Source organism: Accipiter gentilis, chromosome 12 (genome assembly GCF_929443795.1).
Source record: "Accipiter gentilis chromosome 12, bAccGen1.1, whole genome shotgun sequence".
In the NCBI taxonomy this organism is placed as follows: Eukaryota; Metazoa; Chordata; class Aves; order Accipitriformes; family Accipitridae; genus Astur; species Astur gentilis.
The window spans coordinates 21,270,009-21,292,622 of NC_064891.1; positions in this window are offsets into that span (position 1 = coordinate 21,270,009).

The following is a 22,614-nucleotide window of genomic DNA, read 5'->3' on the forward strand; positions in this document are numbered from 1 at the left end:
CGTGGAAGGCCTTGACACCAGCTGGTGAGGCAGATCACTCTTACTTCTGCATTTAAAAAAGAAGTAAATGCCGGTAACAGTTCAGGCAATCCTCCTAGCCAGGCCGCTGCCCCCGAAAAGGGCACCCCGCGTTGTCGTTTTACCCTTCACCTTTGCACCATGAGAAAGAGCAGCAACGAGCGACAGCCATGGTGGAGCGCTTTGTGATACAATTAGAACAGGAAAGAGACGCTTAAGCTACTACTAATTTGATTTAGGCTGATGACCAAGGCCAACTTCTCACCAGATTCTCTGTCAGTCAGATGAAAATGGGGCTGTATCTCCAGTCCTCATCCATTTAGCTCTCCAAACCCAGAGGATTTTTGATCCTGCAGATCTGCCTACCTGATAAGAAGCCAGCAGCTTCAAAATCAGAGCTTCCTTTGCCCTCGTACTTTGTTTACCTGTTAGTACACAAACTCTGAAACCTTGACTACCAAAGAAGACAGTCAATGTCATTCTGAATCAGACAAAAGGGCGGGGAGGGGTGAATGAAAAGCACATTTTACACACTCCTGTCAATGTTTAAATTTACGCTTCCTGATTACAGTGACCTCCATAACAACTTACATTCCAGTTGTTCCAATTTCAGCAGGAATGAGACACCTCAAAGGCAAAGGAGATTTCAGGAAGTGATTCGGAAATTGGTATTATCACTTGTATCTGTTAAGGCTTGTTCTGTCAGCTATATGTTTGGTTTTGCAATCTAGCATATAAGTGTCTGCTAAGTATGATCTCACTTTACCGACACGGCTGGAAAACACAAGGGAGGGATTTGTACTGCTGCATCTCTAAACAGTAACAGGAAAGATCATTTTACCTCTGAAGCTTTCTGCAGCGTGTGTGCTGCCCGGTTCAGAAGATATGACTCAAATGATTGTCCTTACATTCAAACAGCAAACTCTAAGATTTCTAAAAATATTTTTAGAATATTTTTTTCCCCTTACTGTTTTAAATCCTTTTTAAACCTCCTGGCTCTCCGGTTATGTTAGATGTCTGCCAGCCTCCCTAGAATTCTTGACATGTTTCTCCAGAATGACCTTTATCTTATACTGAACAAAAAGCTTCAGAGAGTAAGTATAAGGTCTTTCTTACCATTTCCATGTTTATTTTGCTGCAGGCTACATCTGATCACAAAACTGACACCACTCCCACTTCACAGGAATTTTTCTTATTTAGAAAAATAGCAAATAAAACAGCACAGAGAAATCAAGTCATAACAGATACCAATTGCACAGTGTCCTCTCTCCCAGTCAGTAATGAATCACTTCCTCCGTGCCGTGAGGAAGGGTCATCGAGTTGCTGAAGGTGCCTGATTTCAAAAGAAACCAACTAAGAGACATGATGCTATGCTGTACTTGCTGGAGAGGACCCAGATACAGGAATTTGTATGGCTGATAGTATGGCTTTTATTTTTTGCCCTACAGAGTTTAGACCATTTTGGAGGTTAAGAATTAAACCTAGAATAAATGAGGGCAAATTATCGACTACTCCAGCTCCCGAAGATCATCCCATATGACCTGCAGACTACTGTACACCTCAGAAACCCCGCAGAGCCACGCACAAGGGCTTTACTTTTACTCTGCTCCACCTCTTTGTGACTCCCTCGGCATGCAGGTGCTGATGGCGAAGCTCCTCCAGGTCACTTAGCTTGGGCCCATGCCCCACGAATTGTATTCTCAGCCGGCTCCTCTGGCCCCGGCGGGTCAGATAGTAACCAAAGGAAGAGAAAACATCTGTCCCAAGGTCTTAAACCAACTACGAGTCATTATTTTACAGAGATTTTATTAAGGGTAAGCAGCCTAGCACGGGTACCCTGGTTATGCAGTGAGGACACGGACTGTTGGATTTTACAGTTTTTCAAACAGGTAGTGGCTACAGTACAGTGGAAGATTAATTGTGTCAAGTGTGTAGCTTGTCCACTAGAACCGCGAGCAGCCTGTTCTTACCTTAGCTAAAGTGATGACTCCTTCACCACAGATATCAGTGGGATGGAGATTAGACTCTCTGTTTGCAACTTTTGGATTCCTCACGCTGAAATAGGCCACATACAGGCAGTGTTGTCATTTTTTATTAATCACAGGTAACATAATTCTGGTCACTGCTATAGGCTGTTTTGTCGCTATATATAACCTTGCAACTTTCACACAATTTTTGCTAAGCAAAATGAGAATAAGGAACTAATCCCCCTCAAAATGTCTTACGGCTTTGAGGAAGAGAGCTTTATCTACATGTCTAAAGGCTAATTGTTCAAGTCCCAGCTGTTCTGCCAACTGTGGTTAATATTTTTCTGCCCTTCACAACCCAAGACATTGCATCCAGTTCCACAGTAGCTATTATTCCCCAGTTTTGCAGAAAAAGGAAGTCTAAAAGTGATTAGGACGGCATTGAAACCAGGACTGACAGGCCAGTAAGGGCTCTCGTACAAACTGAGAAGACAAATCAGATGCTTCTAGAATAATTTGCTTCCTATATATTGAACTAACGTATGTCTTCAAAATTTGTGTTACTATATCTTTTATCGCTGTACGTTTGTTACTTTGACTAACAGCATCCAGCCCTTTAAGGATGAGCTGTGGCAGCCTCCAGGCTTTGCTGGGACTGTGCTTCTCAGGCTGCAGCGTGCACTCCAGCGGTGGAAGGCCAACCACCTCAAACCAGCACACAAACCGGGGTGCGGAGCGGTGCTCCTGACAAGGGTGGCACCCAGCAAAAAAACAAAGAAATAACATTGAGCCCCCTTTGTCCTAGGGAGCTTCGCCTGTATTCCCAGAAACAAGGTGACTGGGTCTGTGCAAAATCCAAAAAGATTAGGGCTTAACATAATAAGCCTCTTCCCAGAACACAAAGTGTGGCAAATGAACGATACAGCCTGTCACCTCTTGATACCAAATGAAATCCTGCCCGGCTCAAGCAGGGATTAAAATTTATTCCCGGCTAATTGATGTTTGGAGTCACCGCACTAGATTAATTAGTCTCAGCTCCAGCTTCTGCTTCCCATATTTGCCTGTGCAGCTTTGAGGTAGTTTTTTAGGTCAGGCACAAACTCTCGCTGTGTGTTTGTGCAGTGCCAAGCACAAGAGCGTGCGGAGCCCCTCGGAAAACTCCCGGTAGTAAACCCGCCGGGGGGGGGGGGGGGCTGCAACCGATCTGGTCTGAATTTGGAAAGGCGGGAAAAATTATAATAATCTCCTAGGGCCAGGCTGGTGGGAGTGCACAGAGCTGCAGACAGACAAAAAAGACGGAGATTATTATTATTTAATGCTGTGGGCTTTGGTCTAATTTTGTGATAGTCAACATTTCGCTGTTGGTGGTGTAAAATAGCGAGCTACCATGATCAAGTACGTCCTTTGTCCCAAAGCACAATAAAACCAAATGTAACCACAATTGATGGAAACTATGGAAAAGGAAATAAGTTTAAAGAGGCATCACAGAGAATTTCAGTAGCTGTTATGCATACCTATTTCCATATTTCTTCTTTTGAAAGTAAGATACCTAGTGGTTACTGCAAAATGAAATGGTTCAATTCCAAGCTGGAAGAAAAAGGCAAATTATTGTGATTTTTTTTCAATTAATCAAAATTTTTGTAACACGTTCACAGTCAAAACATGTCAATAAATTATAAATGTTTCCATTCTGTTAATTTATGCAAAGACATTTTAAATAAGAGCAAAACCCAGGACACTTCATTCTGCAGCTGTTCCACAAGACACTTAAATGTTTTCCAAAATAATTCTCCTCACTTTAAAATAAAGTTTCTTCAAAGTAAAAGATACAATGCAGAGGGGAGAAGAACTACCAGACAGAAATTTGTTTCTTTATAAAAACTGTTTCAGTAGAACATTTTTTATTAGCTTTGAGTACACGTGTTGCTTTAAAATTATCTGGAGAAAAAAGATGGAAGTCAGAAGGAGGGGATGATATTAGAATAAAATTCCAGTTAAAGAAGGACAACAGGCAATTCTTTCTGATTTAGAGCTAGGAGCGTGTTAGTACCATTCTTCCCTTTGGGGGACTGTTTACCCTCAACCAAAACAACCCTGTCTCAGTTTATGAGAAATTCAGGACGAGCTGCTGTAACAAACTGCCAATTGCAATTCAGTCGGGATTTCATCCTACTCCAAAAAACAGCCATCATAAAATTTTTACATTAGAAAATACATCCTGTTACTGTACTTTAGGGTTTCATATTATTCCAGCTATCTTTTCCATTACCAGCCCTCAGCCCACCAATTCTGCCTCAGCAGCCTGCAAGCAAAGCCTTTCTCAGAACATCTCCATGTTGTACTTGAAGTGTTTCCAGAGCAAAAATTATGTCGTTCTGGGCCCTGTACGGAATCTGTAAAGCGTTTCTCCCTGCACAGTCCCACATTATGGCCATTACTCATACCTGTTCCTGCCCTTCCTTTAACATAGCAGGGCGAGCCAGTTACGATGAAAGGCACAACTGGTACCACCTGAAGCCACCTTTCCACGTCCTCAGGTCACTATATTCATGCGTCACACTCGAGCTGTGTCTTCAGAGCTATTCTTTGTATTCACAAGGAAGGTTCCTAGGGAAGCAGTCAGTAGGGTTTTAGTTGTCTAAATTGGAAGCAGGAAAATGTCTCTGTAGGCAACTGCAGCTAAGCTGGACTGTATGGGTCATGGACTAAGAATTACTGGTAGAGTCCAAAAATAATAGATTTGATCCAGTAATACTTGAAGGTTCACAGACTACCTCATAAAACTTTTATTATTTATTACATATTTTAATATAATGGTAATTATGTTTATTATATATTATTTATTACGTGTTTTATTATTCATTATTATGTTAAGGATTTTTACAGTCACTGTCTTCACTACACTCAAAAATGTAAGAAGTACAAGAAGAAAAAGTGAGTTTTTGCTGCAGCATCTCACCCCTTGAAATCCGTGGAGAAAAGTGCAAATATTTCTGTCTCCACCCTTTTTGAGAAGGCCAGGAAAGGAAGAAAGGGATATTTGTATGGAGACTGCATTCTCGCTCCAGTACCAGCTTTTCTAACAGCTAATGCATAATACAAAGTTTATCCTGACAAGTCGTTTGACTATTGCTGTCTGAAAGCATGAAGTACTGCAGTTAAACCTACAGCACTGATAGCATTGCTGTGTGCACCGGAGCCGATTCCCAGCTGCCAGAAGCTCTTCCAGGAGGTGCTCCTTCAGAGTATTTGTAAACACCTACACACACCACTGAAGAGGATTACAGAGATTTCTGAAAGGGGAAATAAAATGCCTATAAAAAGAAGCATTTTCTTATTAGATATGTTTTTGGTTTTGTTTTTTTTTTCCTTCTGGGGTTTTCGTTTCTGGATAGCAGAAATAGAAATATGGCAAACGTACTTTCTTGATTAATTGAGTTGCGCCTGCTGGCAGATAAAATCAGCTTATTTTCATCCATCTATGCGATCATCTGTTATGATTAGTATAGCTATGTTCCATATGATTTAAGGAAATTTCAATATATTTCCTTATACTGAATTTCGGTACTTCATATTTTGCTGGTAAAACAACAACATGGGACGTTGATTAATAAGCATTGTATAATCCTCAGACACATTTAGTAAATCACTCTTCTACTATAGACCTTCATCCAACATATAAATAGAAAGAACAAGGGAAACTGCGCATCACATTTGTAATAAAATCATCCAAATTACTATCATTTGAAATGTTTATATAATATTAATACAATGTTTGATCATGAGAGATAAGGAAAAAATAAGTAGGCACAAAATTTAAAAAAAGCAAAAGGTCATAAAAATGAGCCTTCATATACAAAAACCTAACCACATCACACAAAAACGATTGTGGTGATAAAAAAAAATGCATCACAGATGATTTGTTCCATCCGTATGTTATTTGCCACTGAGCACTCTATCAACATCATGTGGTAATATCAAACTGCTGCAGGATTACACCATAATTCTGCTAGATGTTTACAACAGCAGAACAAAAAGTAGTCCCTGTCTCAGCCCACAACCTTGCTGCTGGGCCAGGTAGTAAAGGCTTGGAGGCTTCTGATGTAAGGTCAGGATTTTCTTGTTGGAGCAGAGGTTAGTGTGACCAAGGTATTTTCCCTTTGTAACTAGGTACATTGTATCCGGATTTGATAAATAACAGGGCTTCACTTACTATTTTTTTAAGGAAAGAAACCCCAGAACCCTATATTAAAAAAAAAAAAATTCTCTCTCTACAACTTTCCATCCCTGTCTTGTGTTCTGTTACCTGGGAACCTCGCTGTCATAAAGCATCACCTCAGGGCCCAAGTTAGCAGGAACCATTTGAAATGACACACCGAAAGTTAAGTACGTCAGCACCCAGCTACTCTGTAGCATAAAGGAGGCCCTCAAGACAGGTTCAACATGGCAATTACCCACAAGAGCCTCCGAAACATGTGCAGCTCCAGCTGATTTCAACAGCAACCCAGCTTATTGTCTCAAAAAGATTTGTAGCAGATGCTTGAGTTCATAAATTAAAAATATTTCTTCTCCTCTACCTCCCCTTCTCTCCTGCCACCCGAATTACAGGCCCTTTGGACAGGATTATGAAACTCTAGCTAGGTTATCTTCTTATGCACCACGACCGTACATAGGCTTTGAAGGCCAGCTCTCATTTCACGGAAAGCTGACTGAACTGGGAGAAACAGGTGCACTGCACTTTTTGCTACTGAGATTCAAATAGTATGTCATTGGCACTCTTAGAAACAGATGATGATGTAAGCAGTGTTTGATCTAATTTCCTTTTAATGGAAGATACAATACCAACTGATCCATGTATTTATAAAAATGCACAAATTCCCTTTTGATTTTATTCAGCACTCATTTGCAGGGATATGCTAAAGGGAATTCATTTTTTACATCAGATATACAAAACCAGTATCTTTGGGTTGTTATCACCAAGAACCGTAGAAACACGAGCTCCTTCCCACCATAAAAATGTCTACTTCGCCAATGTTAAATAACTTCTAGCTTGGTTCTCTGAAAATGTGATTACAAAACCACTTCCTACTTCAGCAACAAATCCACTCCTGAAGTGTGATCAGTCACATCTGCTGAATTTCAGCGACAGAAGCAAGTTTTCTTCATGTCAGACTCTAGAGCTGTAACAGGTAAGAGCACGTGCTCTGGAATCCAAGGACAGAAGTCTGATATATTGTTAAATGCAATACTAAAGAGCGGCGCCTGTAGGGAGCCGAGAGCCCTGCGTTCCCAGCTCATGTCAGCAGCAGCGCAGGATGCTTAGTAGTGCCCGAGTGTCACTCGTTAGAGACTTTAAGTCTCTGGCTGTCATTTGTTATCAAGCAGAGATATCTGCAGTAGAGACTTTGTTAACGAGGTATAAAGGCTACTTCTCCGCACAGACTCAGGATGAAAGTATGCTGATTGACCTCTGATTTTATGTATTATTTTTCTGCGTGCCAGTCGTAGCTGTTAATTAAACACAGCCGCTCCTGTAATCGCAAAGATGGGAATAAGGGCTCCAGGGCTATACATGCATGCATTTTAATAACTTCCAAAAACACTGTGTAAGAACTTCACTGCATAGGCTAACGATTACAGTAGAGGACTGCAGGGCCTTCCTAAAATGATCTTCAGCAGCGAGGGAGGAGGGAGCCCTCTTCAGCAAGAGGGAACTCCGGAGGGAGAGTAGCTGTAGCAATTCTTGATTTAACAGCTTCTTAGCCTCCAGAATTCCCTTAATTAACAAACTCGGGGATAATGAAAGAAGTTACAGAGCTACAGCCAACCTTCCCACCCCTAGGTCCTAATCCCTTTACTCTCCTGTCAGTTGGTTAGTCAGGTGAGAGGAAATATTTGCCATTACGTGTAAAATCTCAGTCCTCCTATACTCAGCAGAACTCTCACCGTCTTTGATAGAATCAGGATTTAACTTTTGACCACAAAGCTAAATAGTTGGTCTTAGGATGATCAGAAGCCGACCATTCAACTTTGAAAATGTAATAATCAGGGCAGCTCTTGACTTGCTTTTGACTCGCCATGAGTCGGCCACCAATATCCTTACTCAAACCAAAATGGAGCCTCGGTTCCTGCGCAAAATCATGGAAAGAAATGTTTCTGCATGACACTCAGGGCCTTTCCTTCAGCATGTGTCCAGCCCAGCTCAGCCCAGCTGGGAGTCCTGGCGGGGGAAGATTGCCCTGGAGCATCCTTTACATCCCACAGGTAGATCAACAGCACAGTGGTCTCACACCTTCCTTCCAGAAACTCTTCTGCTGGTAATGGAAATAGGGCATTACCCTGAGGAATCCAAAAGACAGCTCAGTTTTACTTCCTCTACAGAGATGGTGGTATTTACTGGTTTAACCACTAAACCATAAACACAGACACAGAACCATTAACATAAATATCGGCTGGAAATACTACACTGGAGTTTCATTTTAGTAACTGTTGTTTGGCTGTGTTCAATTAAGTAGATTAAAATTACTTCTCAGTAGTCATTTCCCATTGCTTTCAATGCCTTCATCCCTCATTCAGGATTAGAGAAGTAGTAACCGCGTTGATGGTAATGCTTTCACAGTTTGTATGGCATAGAGAGTTTTCATATAAGGAAGAAAGGAATTATACATGAATAAGATAGTGAAGGCACAAGGGAAAGGAAAGACGAAAGTGATTTAGCAGAGCATTTCAAACATTTTAATAAATCATAAATTCACACTGAAATGTCACTTCAGCGAGTTTCCCTTACACTGATCACTGAATGACAATATATTCTTTGTGTGTATGTGAAAGGCTGTAATGGGCTCCTATGTTTGCACAGCATTTCTGAGGAAAAATACTGATTGGAACATAAATAATTTCAATTTTTACTACTACAGGTCTTTTCACATAGCCTCTCTTACTTCAGCATAAGAGTATTGTAGAAAGGAAAACGAAATGTTACAAAAGTACAATATAAGCCAGTGATCTCATTCAGAGTCCCTAAAAATAAGAAATCCAGAAAAACCTGGATTCCTCTTACATTGAAAATGGAACGACTTTATGCTCTACTGATTTTTTAATGCAGCAGATCTTGGAGAGAAGATGTAAGACGATGCCATGCAGAGACGCAAGAAAATATTTTTTGAAGTGGAAGAATCAGATAAATCATGAATCACCACTGTCACTGCTAAATCTGCGCATGTTCCCATTGCTATTTTTAGATCACTGACCACCATCCTACCATCCTTGCCCAAGGATTTTAAGCACTGTTTTCAAAGACCCAGAAACAAAGGAGACAATCAAACATGAGAAATCAGCATAATCACCACAGTACTTTCTGACTTTCTCTTCTGCTCTGAGCAGCAACTTTCCATTTAAAGCGCTATTCCGTCCCAAAATTTAGAGTTTTAAGCCAGAAACTATTTGCAGATTCAGTTACAAAACAACTGATCGATGGATGGATGTAAAAATCAATAGGAATGGATATAGTCATCAGCGATAAGCTGGATACCAAAGATACTGAAAATCCCATCTAGTTTTGCTTCCACAGAAAAGATTCAACCATGCCAAAAGCAGATATCTTAATTAGTACATTTGATGTTGTTTTACATATAACTCTCTTTGGAAGATAGATTCTAAATGGTCTATCTTTATGCATATTCCTGCTACATTTCAAGATTGTGTTGCTACAGATCTAGCTCTTAATGGTGCTAAATTCAATGAGATTCAAGAAAATGCATGCTAAGAAGAGCAAATACTTAAACAAAAACTTCTTTTGAAATGTGCTGCCATTGTACTACTGTAAGCATTGTGTATCTGAGTCATCTGGACATAGCATCATTTTCTTAAACTTTTCATAACAGCGCAAGATAGGATAAAAAAATAAGAAAAATGTTTACAGTAGGCAGCATAGGCAGCAAAACTACCATTATCTTTTCCCCTTCACTCTCCCAATTTCTCCTTTCTCATCCCAACTCAATAGACATTTTACAACCACAGGATCAGAATAATGTAGGTTAGAAGGGACCTCTGGAGGTCATTTGATCCACTGCATGAAGCATCACCAACTTCAAAGTCAGATCCAGCTTCAAAACTAGACCAAGTTACTGAGGGTCATGTCCAGTCTAGTATTGAATATGTCTAAGGATGGAGATTCTACAACCTTCCCGGGCAGCCTGATTCAATGATTGTCCAACCTCGTTTTTGCCCTAGTCTAAGGGGAATTTCCCTTGCTGTAAGTTGTGCCTTCCTTGAGTCCTTGAGCCATTCTTTTGGCTCCCTTTAACAGTGACTGAGGCAAAAACTGGGTACAACCGCTTTTATTGCTTTAGACAACCGTGGCATTGCAATAGTCTGTGCCACTTGCATCCAGAATTTCTTCCAAAATATATTTTTCAAGTACCTAATCTTAAGGGCTTTAAGTCACCTGAGGCTTTGCTGACACATAGACTTCATGATTGCATACCGACATCTTTGATCAGCCTACTGCAAGACACATACCTGGTTGGTAGGGAAACAAGTTTTCATTGCTAATACTGAGATCTACATCATTTAGCCTGAATGTTTTAGCAAAGAGAAGATTAAAATATCTTAATCAGCCTGAAGTCCCTGGAAAGAAGTTCTTGAAAGAAGTTAATGCCTCTCTCGGAAAACGAGGAGAAAAAACACTGGTTGAAAGATGCTAAGTTATTTTTTGCATAAAGCTTGTATAGCCCAAGGGAGAATATGGAATGGCAGCAAAAGGGAATAGCTGTTTTTAAAAGAAAACATTGCTGAAGCAGTGTTCCATATAACTGAGATTACAGCTAAAAGTGGGTAAGTATAGATTTCTCAGATGTTACTGTGGCAAAGAGGCACTTAGATAATTAAGTGAAAGAGTCAAGGAAAACTCAAAAAAATGTGGGACACGCAGTGTGCTACTTCATTGGTCTCTGATCTTTGTCATTTTTGTGGTTTACACAGCAATATGAATGACAGCTGAATGAGAGTTGTCCTCTACATTCTTTTTTTTCTGTTGAATGTTTCATTTGCTGTTTTTGTAAGGGAAAAAAATGGCTTCTAGGTTGTCAGTTTGACATAACAGTTTAGATTAGCCATTGCACCTTGTAAAATAATTAGCCTGGAAGTGAAGAATCAAGCTCAAGAATGTGCTAAATAGAGCAATCATCCAGCAAAGTGAACAGGGAAAGGATTTTGCAGTTACAGTAGAAGAATCATTGAAACATCCATCTGTCCAGCACATATATGCAATAAAGAAGGAGGCAAATGAAATACTGTGTTTCTACATGTTTTGCTGTGAGATCAGAATAAAAACAAGAGAGATTACAGGATGTAGTGTGTAAGTCCCACTGCTTGCCATATGGGGCACCATGCTTTTTGAGAGCTACTAAAGCAATAAAAATAATATCAGGTCTCAACACCATAAGGCAATTCTGTGGAGCTGGAGATACACTCGTATGAAAAAAGAAGACTTCAGCGTGGCCTAACAGAACCGAAAATAGCGAAAGGGACTAGTAAAACTGATAGAAATAAAGTTTTAATGCTAGCAAGACATTTACAAGCTACGGGAGATAGCTCCAGGTAGCCTACTCGTTGTTCAACTAATGAACTCAGACAGCTATTCCATTCAAACACCAGCAGTCATACAGAATAAATTACCAAGTAACCAAAACAAACATAAAATGAATTCAATGAGTGCAAGTGATGGTTTGCTTATTTTAGCGAGAAGGCAGAAAAGACATCTAATAATAACAAAGTAATCTTCACATGCAGACCTCTGACTGTAGCTAATATATCCTGGGGCAGCACTGAAAATGCTCGATTTCATAGTTATGAAATAGTCGGCAAGCTGATTAGTAGGAGACAAAGGTGGTATTTAAACAAAGAATGGCTTATTGATTTCTGATCAACCTCTCATCAGTTTTGTCTCCAGCGCACTCTGCAAGCAGTCTTTCTTGCTAGTGGCTCCTTAATGTAACGCTCTGCTCTGCCAGCGGAAAGGTCCTGTCCCTTCAGGATCACACAGGACCGCTCTCCCCTCCGCTCTGTGGTGTTGACCCCAGTACAGTGTGCAGGGACAACTGGGAAGAGATTTTCTTCAAACGCGCTCCCCCGATCTGTACTAATGTAATGCTTCTGCTAATGTGGATGTACCCGGTGTATCTAAATGAGCTCCTGTTGCGCGGTACAGCCCCATCTACTGATGCGAGTATTCCCTAGATAACAGGACGACTCTGCTGCCTGGGTTTAAGCAAACGCTTCTGTTTCTGTAGGAGTGCGGGTATCATTAGAAAATACTCAAGGACAGGAGCACAAGGAGCAGGGACGTACAGGGACATGACTTTAAGAAGCCTGAAAAACTGTAGCTCAGGTTTACACAAATGACAGAAGAGGGTGCTCTGAACTTCTTCACAAGCAGCGTGACATAAACTTCTGAGTAGCCCTAATCAAAGGCAAAAATCCGGCTGTTAGCACTCTTTTGGAGTCACACCAGGGATGAATTTGACCCCTGGTGGAATGGGAGCATAATCAAATGGCATTAAGGGAAAGGGCTTTAATTAAGTAACACTTAACTATAGTTACATTATTTTTATTGTTTTACTGTATTTTTGTTATGTATGACTTATTCTTCATAATTCAGTATTACTATTCATAATAATTCAGTGTTATTACAGTAATATTCCCTAAGTTGTGCAAGATTTTATTAGCACTTTGTCTTATTTGACAGCTTTATTCGTGCACCAACTCAAGAGTTTTTATAATTGTACTTCCCATTACTAATATATTCCTATGTGAACACCAGAGTAAGGCGTTATAACAATATAATTGAAGGAAAAGGAACCTAATTTCTTTTTATACCGCAGAGATGATTCTGGCTCCAGCAAGTATGAAGAATATCATCGTTCAGAACCTCCTACAAAGCAAGGAAAACTTTTTCAATGGTCTGCTAAGTCCCGCATTTCAGACTAATCTTGGGAGAGGAGGAACAACTTTTAAGGATTTTGATGATGATGCTAAGGTCCTCCAGTATTCCCCAGGGAACGATATTCAGCTCCCCTGGGGAGCTACCTCAAACCTCCAAGTTTTCCTGTCAACTGAGGAAAAAGTATTTGCACCCTCCTCTAACCCCCACTCTCAGAATAGGGCTCACATATGGTGTCTGATGTGGGGAACTGCTATTTTGGCACCATACATTCAAGCTGGCAGATGCTAACTGCGCAATAAAAAATCTTCAAACCTTCTGTGCTGAAACATTCGTCAGAGGAGACGGGACTACCATTTTTAGCAGCCCCCCACAAGCAAGCAGCCAGGTAGGCGAACAAACCAAGGTACTGCTGAAGGTAGACAGTTGACAAGTGAAGGTTTCAAGGCTTTTTTTCCCCACGTGCAATGGCACTGACACCTACGCATGGACACAGGGGTGGAAGGGGAAGACGCGTTGTGTGCCTTAGCTTTGGCTATGCTGGTTCTTCTACTATCTTTTCTGAGCAGAGGTACAGCTAGACCCTATGCAGAGAAACCCCAGATGCAGTGGCAACACTCCCTCTCTTCTCCATTCTTGCAGAGAACAAACTGTCTTGCAGATACTCGGAGATTGTCCACAGAGTCTCGGAGCCTCGTTTATCCCACAGCACACTCTAAGTGCTCAAGCCCAGACTGTCAAAGCCTCCGATTATGTTTTCCATCATTCGTCAGGATTTTCATCTGTTCTTTGAGAAACAATCATTCCAGTCTTGCCTAAAAGATTCTCAGCTTCTTTATTGTGTGGAGACAGTTTACCTTTCTACAAGAAATGAATCGCCTCATTCATACAGTTTACTTTTTAACTGGGGAAAAACAGTGGGAACCTCTTCACCTCCTGTCTTGTCTTTCCTGCTCATGCACTCTGGCTTGACAGGCTGGTATTTAAGACCCCTACAGAGATCTCCTGGTGATGACCCTGCCAAGCAGACGAGCCTCCTGGAAAACCTTTCCTACGGTCACCCCCAGCAGATTAAACCATTTGGAGCTTTCTCCAGTTAATTCCTGTGTTGTCTCCCCTATGGCTTCTAGGTGACACTTCTAGCTCCTGATTTTTAACCACACTTCCACGATGGGCTTATTCCACTCAGGGAAGTCAGAGAGCTCCCAGCTAGAACTGGATATCACACACCACACCAAAACTTTCAAGACACACCTTAAAAAGGAAGACAAATTTCATTTTCTTTATGTAATCTCTCCCTGTCATTATTATTATTAGCAGTAAAGAGCAGCTATATTAATACAGTCAAGCTGAATAACCAGGTTGTTATAAGTTTCTCCTGACAGAAAAAAAAAAGACATATCTCTCAGTGAGGGATATTTGTGTTTTAAATGTCACCGTGATTTCCAAGCCTTTATTCTCCAGGTGGCTCTTTCTGAGTGCAGCAAGAGCTGGCTGCTCCCTTAGGAATGGGAGCTGGGGGCAGGAGGGGCTACCCACTGGGGGTCCGTCAGGGCAGGGTCTGGCAGCCAGGGCCCGTCCCACCACCCTAGGGGGGCTGGAGACCAGCCCAGCTGGGGTGTTACTGGAGCAGGGGCTGTCCTTTCCATGAAACAGCCCATCTTTCTCAGTCAGCCACTGCTCCTGTGGAAGTTGACAGCGGAGACAGGCTGCCCTCAGCCCCCCGCGCCCACGCTAAGCGCACCCGGGGATCCCGTGCTAGCTCACGTGTTGTTATATTGCCTGTGGACAGTCTGCAAAGGGGAAGAAAGAAATAAGAACAAACCTCTCTTTCCACTTGGGGAAATGAGGTATGGAGAATCCTTACTCCAAACTGCAACTGGGATGGGAACAGGTTCGGCTTGACAAATGAAATGTCATCAGTGCTTCCGATGAACACATTCGTCAGCAGAGGCGTGTTTCTGCCAGCTGCTTGTACACCGGACTTTGGGGGAAAGCAAGGGGAACTGAAGAGACAGATATGAAAAATCGTGGTTTTTCCATGGCTTTGAAGTGGTGGCAACATGCAGGCATCTGACCACAGGGCTGGCCACACCACTGACCAGCTTAAAAACTGCTTAAAAACAGCTTCAAAACCTCTCATTTTGCAACTTTAAAACATGTGACCAGCTTACCGGTGCTGGTTTGGACAACGTTATCTTCCTACCGAACAGACCTGCAACGGAAAATCATGGATATCCTGGCCTGTTCCGCTACTTCTCAGCCACATTGGAGAGGGATTACACGTAAGCGCCGGTTCCCACTGCAGCCAGCATGTGCAGCGTCGGAATGAGAGAAGTGTAACAAACTGCGAAAGCTCACAGCTGCATGGGTGTCAGGGGAAGAAAATATGCCATTAAGTAACAAGTTGATACGCTATATTGGCTAACGTCTAAATTTATTCCTCCTCAGACAGACCAGTACCTGCATTAAGTAAAAAGCTTAGTGAATACATTAAATACTGGAAACAAAACACTAAAATTATTTACAACATGTGGTGATGTGGCACATTATTACTTTAAGATGGCAGCGGCTTTTCTGCTAAAAACTTTGTGACTATTACAATTTCTAATTCCCACACTACACCTGAGTCTCAAAAACTCATGAAATTAATTGGAGGAATTCACAGCATCAAAAATATGTTTTACATGTCTAGACAAATCTGATTATCATCATGCCCTTCAGAAATATGTTATATATTCCCAGCATGTCAGACTTTACATAGCATTACCATTAAATGTGGTCTAACTTCAGCTGACAAATTGGAGAATAATGATTAGGATGAATCTGGTAATTTATTACAATTTTAAGAGATTAATTATGTTAATGACAAGCAAGATAAGGTATTTGGACAAAGGCATTAGATGGTTCTGAATAAAAAATCTTCTTGTTATGTTAAAGGTTTTTCTAAAAACTATTTTCAGTATCATAAATAAGTAAGGTAAATTAAAAACCAAATAAAAGGAAAAGGTTTCATTGCATGGACTTGAATCGGTAGTAGAGTATTTTGAAATTAAATTGAATTCCTGCTTAGCTGAAAGCAATTAGGGGCACAAGGTTCATAGTAAAGGTGCAGTCCCAGAATCTGCAGAATTACAAATTTGTCACATTAATGGAGAAGCCTGTGGACATTAAAGGAAAAGGTAGATCTAATTCTGCTTCCTGAAGATGGTATGAATTTTGCCAGTGATTAGTGTGAACAAGATCTTACTAAATACACCTAGATAGAAGCTCGGGTTATCTATCACTTGCTGTTTCCCTGTTTTGCATCTAAAGCCAGGATGGCTGGATTCTCACTGTCATCCGCGAAAGGTAAAGACGGTTTCATGGTTATTGGTATACTTGTTTGGGGCCTGTTGAGAAAGCAGGTCATTGCTATCGCTCCAGATCCAGAAGTGGGATTGCAGAGCTCACATAAGAAACCCGTTAATTTAATCCAGCTGAAACTGGGAAAGGCACAGCAGCCGCTCAGAGCAGAGGGCAGGTTGTAACAGGCAGTTTGAGACCCGGATCGCAGTCAATCAGCCCAGACTAGGATCCAGTTGTTTTAGTTACGGAAAGCTCCTGCCAGTAGGACCGTCTCATTATCTAGATAAATACGATGCTCAAAGCCATGCCAGAAGCGTCATATTACATCATTCTCAGTTTCACGTGAAAACCTGAGGTATAGGGGGCTTAAATATTATGCTAGTGTTTGCACAAAATGAGACTTGAACGTACATGTCCTGTGGGCAGTGTGCTCCTGCCCATGTCACCTAGCATGCAGAGAGGACAATGTAAACCAACAGCTGGGATAGGAACACTTTACCCATGCAACCTCTTAGGTACAATGCAAAGTGCTCTGCAATTAGTAATTCCTCCAAATGTTCTGCAATATTACGCTCACCTAGCACTCACCTGTGCTGGTCAATGCCGTTCAGAAGGTATTTTGTGGCTGCATGGACATGAAAGGAATTCTGTTGCACATAAAAGGAGCTGTGCTATTATGCGTGCCCTAAGCTTTGGCCTGTCTCAGTTTTAATTAATACTAATCAATGCTTTGCAAGGACAGGAGTAAGGCTACTCTTCTTTTGAATCCCTTCTTTCTGTAAATCTTTCCTGCCCCAGTTAAGCTAATCAACATTCTTACAATGCTTTTTCATATGAAACTGTCACTATTCCTTAAATGTGTTACTAACAATTACCATTTTCTACTGCTCATAACACTTCTTTTCTTTTTCATTAGCACTTCAAAATATTCTCACGTTCTACAATATCTCATTAAACTGGAATCCTGATTATTTCTATTGTGCTAGCAAGTGTGTCACTGGCACTATAATGGTTATCTTTTTCCTATTTTAACTATCCAAATGAAGCAAAAATCAGTTCCATTTCGTTCTTTTCAGATGAATCCCAACTCCTTTTATTTAAAAATCCCTATTTTTACTTATTTCCAATGCTACACTATTCCACTATAATGAAACATCTTTTCATGGTATGTCCTCTGCAATCTTAACTGTCAGGACATAAGCCTGCATACTAAGGCAGAACTATGAACAAGACTTTGGTAATCTCCACACCATTCTGAAGCTCTTCTTAGCACCGCAGTGGCAAACCGTCCCTGTGTGGGTGGGGTTCCCTTACCTACATGTTATCAGATGCACCTATGTTCATGTAGTAGTCACTCCCTTTTTCCCCTGCCGTGCAAAGTTGGCGCATTATTATTTATGGCTGGAAATGTTCGCTGTGAAGCAAGCCATGCCCTAGTACACACTGCAAAAGCACAAAACGGAAAGAGCAGTCCAGTTCTTGAACACTGCCAATATAAATAGGAGCCAAGAGAGAAGATAACAAATAGATGGAGCGTGGAGGTAATAACAAGACAATCAAGGCCAGTAAAACAAGGAACGATCACAGAAAGCAAACTGGAGCTCTTCTGTAGGTATCACATCAAGAGGTAGTTTGACAGAGAGTCACAAAAAGAGAATGAGGTGGTTTTGCAGATTTTTATGAGGATATGTGAGATGGAGCTTCATCAAGAAAAATGTTAAGGTGTTTACAGAGGAGGACTTTCAAAAGCATGGAAGTAATTTTAGAACATGCACCCTATTGGCTTTTAGTAAGGCTAATACTCATAAAGCACTTTGAAAGTGCAGGCTGTAATTTCTTGTCCTCCTGATCCACTATTGAAATACAGATAAATTACAATATAAACAAAACCAAATTGCTTTACCAGATAATGTCAAGCATAATTCTCTGAGAGTCCCAGGTGCTGTAAAACCATTTTTGTGGCCTTTGGTGAATCATTTAGACTGTCTGCAGCAATGTTGTGGGCCACAATTAATCTTTTGCAAGGGTTCTGTGAGACAGTAGGAAAGACAAACTTTAAATGACCAAGCATTAAAGGCCTTTTACCTTCAAAAGCACTGGTATTTGTAGAGTATTGGTAGAAAGCAGGACTCACAAGTACCCAGCGGAGCACATTCAGGCAGGAATATCCGATTTGGCAGCACTGCTTGAACACGGGTATGGCAGCTGCCTTAACCATCCCCTTATCACGGTGGGTTGCAGGACGAGAGGATGTCCATTGGTCATGGTTCATTTTTTAAGGGATCCTGCCTAATACCGACAGGAAACAAGAATTTGAGTGCTCTGTGCAATCAGACATTGCCCTCAGAGGCACAGGTTTTTTGGCAATCCCTTCCAACCTGCCTTGATCTACTCTGAGAGGAAGCTGCTTCTCCAGCACTGGCAGAAATACAGATGCACAGCAGGTAAATACTAGCAGCAAACTCAGGAAGCGAGCATGAGCTAAGGAAGCTGTTACTCTCACAGTGATAATAAGCAGTGCAAGAAAAAACACGAGACAAAAATCCTTCTGTCAGAACTGAAGTTCTGACCGGTGAGCGGCCAGACTGGAAAGTGACCGGCCTAAGGGGACAACGAGGGTAGCAAGTACCTTCGAGCCCTCCCCCAGGGGACCGACCTAAGCCAGACCTTTGCTGAAAAACTGAAATGGCAATTCTTTTTATCAGAAAGAATGCTCTGTGTATTTGTTAGGTGTCTGATTTACATTAAGCTGAACAAGCATTAACAAACCAAAAGCAATTTATAGCCATTTAACTAAAAATGAATTTTCCTCTCTCTTATCCAAATTTTCCTACAGCAGTTGATGACACTATAAAGCTTCTGGGATTCTCTCATTGTCTTTAAATCATTCTAGGAAAATGAAGATACTCAAACACATGTAACAGCTACAGGAAAAAAAGTTTCTGTCTTTTTATTTGAGTAAGTAAGTTCTATATCAAGCTGCCAGTATACACCATGTAATTTTTAAAAAGATGGGCCTGGATCTGCCTCATTTTTTAAAATGTTTTGGGCCACGAGTAATGAGTTTTTCATTTTTTCTTATTGTAGATAATAGGTAGTAGAGAATTTTGTCTTCAATAAAGAAAAATAATTCTTTTTCTAGATGTATTTATGCTTTGCATGAGATGAACTTTTACTTTAAATACGTCCTCTCCAAGAAGAGTGAGATCATTGAAAGCAGGGCCGAAAAGTCCATAGTACACCCTGATACATGATTCAACAGAAATAAGCTCTATAAGCTGAGTATATCTGTCTAATCATATGTTATTTATAACATTGAACATTTGCTGCTAGGCTGCACTGTTCAAAGCATCTTCTTTCCGAGCAGTTTCAATGCATACAGAGCATCAGAAAAAGACTGTACTTCCCTCTGATTAAAAGAAATCTGATACTGAAACTGAAACCGACTGAGACTCTGCCCAACTGTTCATACAACCAATTATTTTACACATTAACCTAAGCTCCTCTCAGCAGCTACTGTAAGCGAAGGCCATGTCAGATCCTGGTTTAAGTTGAAGACAAAATACCTCCACTATTGAACTATCACAGGCTCCATCTGTGCTGAAATTTAAAATGGAATCCAAACAAAAATGTTTACCCAATTTCACATTTCAGAGTACACATCTGACCCTGCATTGTTTTTCTATACCCCAAAATTCTTTTTTTCATGAATCTTAAGTAAGCTTGAGGTACAGAAAATGTTCTTGGTGATACAAATTTTTACTGAAGAATTCAGCTATTCAAACCAAAAAATGGTTACAATTCTTTTTGCTGTTATGCATGTGAATTAGCGCATGCAACACCACACAAAGTGTCAAAATATGGACAGGCTGGCTTATTGTGGAAGACTATCACAGATTCCAAACCAAAATAATCTGAATTAGATATATTAGTTTGTTGCTAAGAATTCTTCTGAGGATTTGAATATTGGAGCTAAATTAAAAAAAAAAGAAAAAAAACCCCACAATCTAATAGGTAAATGAAATAGCAGCTGTGCAAACTCTTCAAAAAAATCATTAAACTGCATTGACATTTCTGGCAGAAGATAGAAAGTAATTGTACGTTCTGATTACCAGTGTGACTACACTGTGTCTTAGGGCTAAATTACTCCTTGTGATCTGCTCACATAAGTGTGAAATCTTCAAGGATGCCTGTACAAGACAAACATAATGTGCTTCTTATGCTGTCTCTGATTTTGAAGGATATATGCTGGGTCTGCATCTGACTTCTGTTTCATTAAACATGCTTGCATGTTTGCATAAAATACTCTTTATTTTCTGTCCCTTGTTACTGTCCAGAGCTACTGTGTTCCCTGTTCCACAGTACTTCATTGCTGGGTGAACTTATTCAGTGTACACAATGTGTTTGATCTCTGTAGTTTTTCAGGATTCCTTGAGCTGGAAGTCAAACACCTTTGCTTAGTGTTGCAAGGAAACAAGGCGTATGTGGTCACATCCATGTGTCTGCCCTCCTCTTGCTTATCATAAGCATTAGAATAAAAGGGCTGACTTCACTTGTATTTGACAGCGGTCTGAGATTTCAGAAATGTAAAGCTTTGACACTGCGGGTGGGCTCTGAAAGCCAGTTTGACCCGATCAGACAGACTTTCTTTGGGCAATGAAGGACCTATCTACCCCACAACAAATCATAGTGCAGAGATACTTAAACTGGTGGCAACCAGACTCCAGTGTCAGAAGCAGCAGCTGCCCAGCTGTGGCCCTATGAATGAAAAGATTGCGTTGCTTATTATTTGAGGCAGGGTGCAGACATTCCTGCTCAGGCTGGAACTACGCTGGGTATCTCCACCATGCAATGTAGGTTAGATGCAGTCAGATGATGACTGAGGATGAAAGGGACCTCTGTCAGACATTTCTGACACAGAGTGTTTACTGAATAATTCAGAGTATTGTGAGCATAGCCAAGGAAATATGGAGTTGGGGCTTCTCAGCACTGACACTCTTTTAAAAATGAAACATGAATAAATTAAACAATGACTTGCTTCACAACTGTAAGCAACTAACTGTCAGGAAAGAATCAAGAGTCAGAAGGGAGCTAATGGTGAAACTGTAGACATTTGAAATTTGCCTTACGGTCCAAGAAGCATACTTTAAATCAGAGCCCCCCCAAAAAGATGCTGAAAGAGAAGTTTGTGACTGGTTTACAACTGACAAACCCATCTTGGATTTTTGATGGCTTAAGTGGAGAAAGAAAAATCATGGTTATGACCTGGGACAAAATTCTCAGACCCTGGGAAAACCAATGCTTCAACTTTGGCAAATAATTAGGAAAAAGGAAGTCATACAGTCCATGAAATGTACGAAGCCTGACCAGCGGTAATGACAGCACTATGGAAGTTTGAGAAAATTTAGACTGGCGTATGGCATAAAAAAAACCCAAACAACAACACCCCCAAAAAAACTGAGAGAAGAAAAGCACCAAGACCTCAGAGTTTAAAAATGGTGCATAGATCCTATATGCTGTAGCAAACGCAAGGCAAAACGCAACACAAACCAAGATGCAAAACACAGTGGTGGATTACTTCACTTAGGAGGGGTCTGCACATGTTAGTAGAGCGGAAAAGTCCCAGGCAGTGATGACCAGTTGAGGATTACAGTAGTCCCACTGAAACCAATGAGACTTCTTTTGTGCCACGTTGTCAGGCATATACTGAAACATTTTGTTTTGTTAGCTCAGGGCAAAGGATTTCATACAAGCCAAACTGCTGGGTTACTGAAAAAAGTGTTATAAATCTAAGGTAACAACTAGAAAAGGTACACGGAGATGCCTGATTCCTCACAGGATGTATATACATCTTTTAATACTGTCAAAGCCCCAGGCTCTAATAAGGTGAAGCACCTCTTTTAAGGTACACACCAATCAAGCAATGGTCATATCTCTCAGGGATAAACTTTTTGTTCTGTGAAAGTTAACTTCCTACTTTTTTTTTTTTTTTTGATTCCCCAGGTATTTTTGGATTTGTTTTTAATGATAATGTGCATTTGGTCCTCAGTTATTCCTTCAAATGTCATCCATAAAATATATATCCAGAAGATCTGACAGCATGAACATATTTGATATTTGGTCTTGGACAAATTACATTCTTTTACAGTATCCTTTACAATACACATGGATAATATATGAAGAAGAAGACAGCAGAAACCCCTAAGCTTGAAAGGTGATTTGCACTCCTTATATGAATAAATGGCAATAAAAATAGGAGATTTATGATACAATTTACTCCTTCATTAAGCAGCAGACATTGTAAGTGTCAGCCAATGGCTGTAAGGATTTCAGTACTGG